Raw genomic sequence first — 7,179 nt, 5'->3', positions numbered from 1 at the left:
TGTGGTATTGGGGTAAATCTTTTCTCACCCACAAAGCATATGGCATGGGATATACAAAATGAGCCCTTCTTTTTCAGAGACCAAATCACATAATTGCGTTAATGAAATTAACCATAAAAATGAACATTGAAGGTATCAGCCTCCTGTCTGGATGAGAAAGCAATCGTGTAGCTCTTTACTTATGGCTGGAATGCAGGTCCCAACACCCCTCAGTATTGGGCATGAAATCTAGGCAACTGGTACATGCAATCCATCATCCTCTCATTCTGCCAGCTGATGAATTTGTTTTCATTCAAGGAAGACTTTGAGTTTTAATGATGAAACAGTAGTATATCTCTATATAAGGGTATGTGGTGCAGCTGGCTAGTAACTACTGACCGAGAGGTCATGAGTTCGAAGCCCGGGTCGGGTTAAGCCTCCGACCATTAGTAGCCCCGGCTTGCTGTTGACCTATGCAGCCCCAAAAGACAGTTGCATCTGTCAATTAGGGAAATTTAGGGACGCTTTATGCGGGAGGCTAATTTACAACACCATAAAACTGCCAGCAAAACACGAGGAAAGGAATGAGGAAGTACAGCCACTACTGGACGGTGAAGCAACAGCTCCCCCTGTGGCCGGAATCGTGAAGCTGTAAAAATGTTAAAAATGCCTCTGAGTCTGTCTAATGTGTGTTGTTTGTCTGTTGGCATTGAATGTTTGCCATATATGTGTTCATTGTAATCCGCCCTGAGTCCCCTTCGGGGTGAGAAGGGCGGAATATAAATACTGTAAATAAATAAATAAATAAAATAGTTTAACTTTTAAAATCAGTTTTTAATGTATTTTAACACTAGAAGAAGGCTGGGCTGTGGCGCAGGCTGGTTAGCAGCCAGCTGCAACAAATCACTCTGACCAAGAGGTCATGAGTTCGAGGCCAGGCCAGTCCGTGCCTGCATTTGTCTCTGTCTCTGTTCTATGTTATGGCATTGAACCTATATGTGTAATGTGATCCGCCCTGAGTCCCCTTCAGTGTGAGAAGGGCGGAATATAAATACTGTAAATAAATAACTAAATAAAAACAGTATTGAAGATCTGTCACATTTTGGAGATAGTCTCTATCACACCACCCCATGTGTAGCCTAGTTGATCTACCTCCTCCCTGTGATAAATCAGTCCCTTACAATTGGGAAAACCCATCAATAGCTGCAGATCAACTTCATCCCTGTCACTTACCAGTGCAGTCAGACCATGCGACTTCTATGCCAGTACTGAAGTGACATCAAGAGGTGGGATTCTCCTCGCTCCCACCTTAGCAGAAATTTCTTATTAATAATTATTTTTTAAAACTATGGATTAGCAGAAGTTCAAGGTTATGATATTATGTAGAAGTATAACCATAGGATTATAAATTAGCAAACTGGTGCAGTTACACAAATAAAGAGAGATGTGATAGCAAAGGTGTTCCTCCCAGTCCATTACTACTATTGGTGATCACACAACTACCATGGAATAGTAGCTTCATACAATAGAATTCCATTGTTACTTTATTCTTGTTTAACCTTTGCAAACTAATGCTTTAGTTTAACTTTTAAAAATTATTGTAAGCCACATTGAATGCCATTACAGGAGAAAGTCAGGAAATAAATTCAATCAACAAAAAAAGAAATAAAGATTGATTTCAACATTGATTGAATACATTCTTACAACAGTTTGGTACCACTCTAATGGCTCCATCCAACAGAATCCTGGGCTCCTGGTTGAAAGAAATACTGAGAACTGTCTGGTTCAAAGCTAATGTTTAGAAGGGATAAACTAGATTTCTTGAGCAGAGAATGACAAATACTGTGCCCAAATACAAATCCCTGGATTCTGTAGAGTGAAGCCATGCAGTTAAAGTGATTGTCCAACTGTAGTTGCCAACTGATAGTGACCATCTCTTAGGTTTTCCTTGTTTAAAGAAAGTTGGCTATTGCTTCCTTCCAAGCCAAGAGAGGGCAACCCAGTGGATTTCCAAGGCAGGGTATTGAATCCTGGTCTCCTGGCATCCCAGTCCAACACCCAAACCACTACACCCTACTCTTTACTGTGGGATTGGAAAGGGGGAATAAATAAGTTAAAGAGGTGAAACATACATTAAACTGGACAATTGCTAAATAGGCACAAAAACTACAACAATTAACGCTATACATAGTTAGTTACCCTCCCCTATCCATTTATTCTAGATTTAATAATAATAATAATAATAATAATAATAATAATAATAATAATAATAATAATACTTTATTTATACCCCGCCACCATCTCCCCAACGGGGACTCGGGGCGGCTTACATGGGGCCATGCCCAGAACAGTACAATATAGCAAAATATAAAACAACATATCATAATACAATTAAACAATACAATAAATAATCATGTACAATGCAACACTATATATATATATATATATATATATATATATATATATATATATATATATAACAGGGCGGGCCGCATGAGACACTTAGTTAAAACTTGGGGTGAGAAAAGGATAAGAATACAACCACGGAGAACAAGGGACATAAGATAAAAAACAATCTAGAGGATAGATGTTGCGGGGAGATTTAAGCATTCATGGATTTTGGTATCCATGGTCCTGGAGCCAAACCCCAGGGCCTACTGTAATGTATGATTAAAATAAATTGAGTTCCATGGGTTTAATGAAAACTCGTATCTAGAGATGGTGTTGGAAAGAAACCAACAGTATCAGTCAAACAATTGAACCATTAGCGATGAGAAGATCTTCTCTCATGTATCAGTGCCGGCCCAATGACAGCGGCAAATGTAAGCGCCCGCTTGTGGTGCATTTCCCTTGGGGCGGCGGCGAGGCATTTCGCCACAGGTATGTGCAGGGCCTTGGGTGGGGGGGGGGGGCACAGCCACTAGGTTCGCCTACAAGGCAAAACTACCTAGGACCGCTTCTGGGCTGTATGGCCATGTTCCAGAAGTATTCTCTCCTGACATTTCACCCACATCTATGGCAGGCATCCTCAGAGGTTGTGAGGTAATGTCTCTCATGTCCTCTCAAAATACAGGGTATTGCAAATAGATGGACCTGATTTGAAATCAAACTGCTTTGAAATTGGGTCCATTTGTTTAAAAATCTCTATATTTCCCCCACTGGTGGGATGAGGGCCTCAATCCTAAAGCAGGTACAGTAGAGTCTCACTTATCCAACATAAACGGGCCGGCAGAACGTTGGATAAGCGAATATTTTGGATAATGAGGAATTAAGGACAACCCTATTAAACATCAAATTAAGTTATGATTTTACAAATTAAGCACCAAATTAAGCACCATGTTACACAACAAATGTGACAGAAAAAGTAGTTCAATACACAGTAATGCTATGTAGTAATTATTGTATTTACAAATTTAGCACCAAAATATCACAATGTATTGAAAACATTGACTACAAAAATGCGTTGGATAATCCAGAACGTTGGATAAGCGAGTGTTGGATAAATGAGACTCTACTGTATATATAGGGAGAGGCACTACTTCAAATAGCATGAGTTAACTCTATGAATGCAGTTGCATCTAGTTTGGCCCTCATAAGAAAGATAGAGTGCCACCATCTAGAAAAGATAATTCCGCAATCCCTTCTTGGTTTCACTTGTTCTGCAAATGAAATTCCAGCCCTGTGAAGGAACACAGCTACTGAGAAGTGTGGTCGTTATGCAAACTTATATTCCAAGCTGAATGAAGGGCATTTTCTTCTACAGTTGTGGCTCTTGCTCCAATCTAGTTTGTGGGCCTGCATACATACAGCCCACTGTCTGATAAACATTTGAATATGTACTATACAGGTAGTCCCCAAGTTACAAACAAGATGTGTTCTGTAGGTTTGTTCTTAAGTTGAATTTGTGTATACATCAGAACAGGTGCATTTTAAGTGTAACTCCAGCCCATATATAACTTTGGTTAGCATGGGGAATGGTTAACACCTCTGTGATGTTTGTTTTGCTCTCTGTGTCCCTGTTCAGAAGATTTCACCTCACTTTCTGTTCCTGTGTAATTGGATTTTGAAAAATTTGGCTTGTTGTGGAAACAAGGATTGGTGATTAAGCTTCCGTTGGAGACCCATTTCCCCCATGATAATGCTTCCAGGAGTGAATTTCCCTTCCTAGGGGTAGATTTCTCTCATTTCCTGTTGTCCTACCCCTGTTCTTAACTATAGAGTCATGTGTAAGTCAAGTGTTTGTAATTTAGGAACTTCCTGTATCCTGTTTTCATTCAAGTATTTCCAAATTCCAAACAAGGTTGATGTCAGTAGGATGGACCACTACAAAAGGGGAGCTGCAGCAACATGGTATTTTAACTCCACATCTCTCTTACAATGTTATCTGAAGACGTAAATTCAACAACGTACGATGATCCTGCTTCACTTGCACCACGGAGCCCACTGGCTCCCATCCCACAATGTCAAAGTACTTCTGGTGGGGCTCCAGGGTAAAAGTGAAGAGAGGCTTCCCATATTGCACTGGAAACAATGGGGGTAAGCCAGGCAGCAGACACTTCTCCTTTGAGATAGGGTGAGGGGTATGTTGGGCGATGCGGGGCATGGAGAAATAGGTTCCCCATGTCCCTCAACGGGCCCTGATGGATTTGTCACAATCCATGGTGAATCTGGCGGCTAATGTGATTAGGTCTTGTTCTTGCTACCACTGCATTGCTAACTGTGGAACCTGTGGCAAATCTGGGAGAAAATCAAGTCAAGACTACTAGTTTTCAGAAGATGGAACTGAAGATTTTCAAAATAACCTGCCACATCAGTTCTCTCCTCATAAACGGGTATGTTTGCCAACTCTTTGGCTATGCACAAAACAATAACAATTGCTAGAAACAATGTAATGGATCTTAATTATATACTAGCTTTCATGCTAAAGGCAGGGGGAAATCCAGTCCTAAAAGTACCTATTCTCCCTTTATGCCATATAATTACTATCTAGCAATATTCCTACTACAGATCTAAGATACTTCACATGAGGCCTTACAAAGTGCTAAGGACTGGAAACAGATTTATTTATTTCATGTCAAAAGCACTGCATAAGAAATAAATTTTAAAGTGATGAAATAAAGGAAATCACAAGCAGCTAAATAGTTTTAGACCAAAAGCGGGCAACAGCGACCGCATTGTCCGTAGTTTTAAACAACTACTCCTCCGTACATGAGGCAGGACATTGTGGGCAAGCATACATATGCGGAGTTGTTTGTTCTGCTCCACAGTCACACAAGGTGGAGAATTCCCCCAGGTAGTGCCACCTCGCCAAGTTGTCTTTAGATCTGCCCACTCCGCTTCTGAGTCTGTTCAGGGACTTCCAAGTTGCCCATTCTTGGTTTGCCCCAGGAGGAAGACCCTCATGGGGGGCCATCCAGTTAGAATTGCTAGGTTTAGCTGCCCAGAGGGACACCCTTGCTGCTGCTGGAGGAACATCAAGAGGAGTGGTGGTTCTCATGAAGCCCTTCCTTGATTTGAGTCTGGTGGGAGATGTCATGCAGTGGGTGGCTTTCATAATGTTCGACCTTATTTTTCTCACGGTTAGCAGCAACTTCCCATCGCACGTCAGGAGGGGCAATGCCAACTAACTTGTAGAGTTTATCAACAGGTGTAGGTTTAAGGCATCCTGTTATTATTCTGCATGTTTCGTTCAGTGCTATGTCCACCTGCTTCGCATGGGCAGACTTGTGTCAGACAGGACAGGCATACTCTGCAGTTGAGTAAGACAAGGCCAGGGCTGATGTTCTTACTACTTGTGGGTCTGCACCCCATGCACTGCCAGTCAGTTTCCGCAGGATGTTATTGCATGCAGCTACTTTGTGCTTGATGTTCATGCAGTGTTTCCTATATGTTAGTGTTCGATCTAAGGTGACACCAAGGTATTTAAGATGGAAACAGTGTTCAAGCTCTTGGCCTTCCCAAGTAACTTTCAGTTTCCTGTTGGCTTCACGGTTACGTAGGTGGAAAGCACACACTTGTGTCTTGGCAGGGTTAGACTTCAAGTGGTTATCTTTGTAGTAGCTGGAGAGGTCTTTCAAGGCATTAGTGAGTTGGTTTTCGACTGTTTCAAAATATTTTGCTTGTGTTGTTAGGCCAAGGTCATCAGCATATATAAAGCTCTTTGTGAGTGGTGGTTGTGGCTGATCTTTCGTGAAGATATTAAATAAGGTCAGTGCAAGAACGCTGCCTTGGGGTAAACCATTCTTTTGCCTCCTCCATCTACTTTTCCAGCCCTGAAACTCCACATAGAAGCTGCGGTTTTCCAGGAGGGTCTGGACAGTTTTTGTAAAGTCAAAGTCCTGGGTGATATGGTAGACTTTATGCAGCATTTTTCTATGTTGCACCATGTCATAGGTGGAAACAGATTAGCAAGGCTGAGCTACATTAAAACATTATCCTTCTCTACAGAAAGGACCAAAGTAGAAATTGTTTCTTCAGATGTTTTTAAAATGAAAGATAAATATGCCACCAATTGTGCAAATGAACATAGGTGCTCATCTTGGTTTGTTCAACTATAGTGGAATAGCACTTTTACCAATATAATGTTTTAATTAACTTTCTAAGTGCTCTTGAATCCCAATTTCAAGGGGAAATTAGCAATATAAACAAAATGAATAACAATAATAATAGTCACCAGAATGATGGTTTGGAGTAGCTTGATTTAAATTGCAGGATATATGTTTACTCTTTTGCAAAGTTAGCCCAAATGGACTTGCTCATCACTAACATGAGCTGAAGAGTGTGATGTTGGAAGAACGTTTATGGCTTGTCTGTACTTGCAAAAAACCCCAGACTGACCCTGAATAGGAGGATGGCTATCCCTATGACGCAAATCAATTTCCAGTGAACATCAAAGGTTGGTTCTTTTGTTATTCTTGTTGCTTGCTTTGCTTTAAACCAACTTTGCCCTGATTTCCCTGGACAAAGTTGGGGAATACTCCAGAATTTCAGAGTAATCTGGATAATGGGATTTGGACTGACTGACTTTCCAGACTAGACACCAGTGCCCTCACCCTTTCTCTGTAATCCACTAATCATGGATAAGATCATGGTTGTGTCTCCATTGCTACTCCTAGCGAGTTACAAAGTTTTGTGCAAGCTCCTGGACACTGCAGTCATCTCTGTTGACATCACAATGGGCCTCTGATGAGACTAGCAAGG

Source organism: Anolis carolinensis, chromosome 2 (assembly GCF_035594765.1).
Source record: "Anolis carolinensis isolate JA03-04 chromosome 2, rAnoCar3.1.pri, whole genome shotgun sequence".
NCBI lineage: Eukaryota > Metazoa > Chordata > Lepidosauria > Squamata > Dactyloidae > Anolis > Anolis carolinensis.
This window is presented reverse-complemented; position numbering follows the sequence as displayed.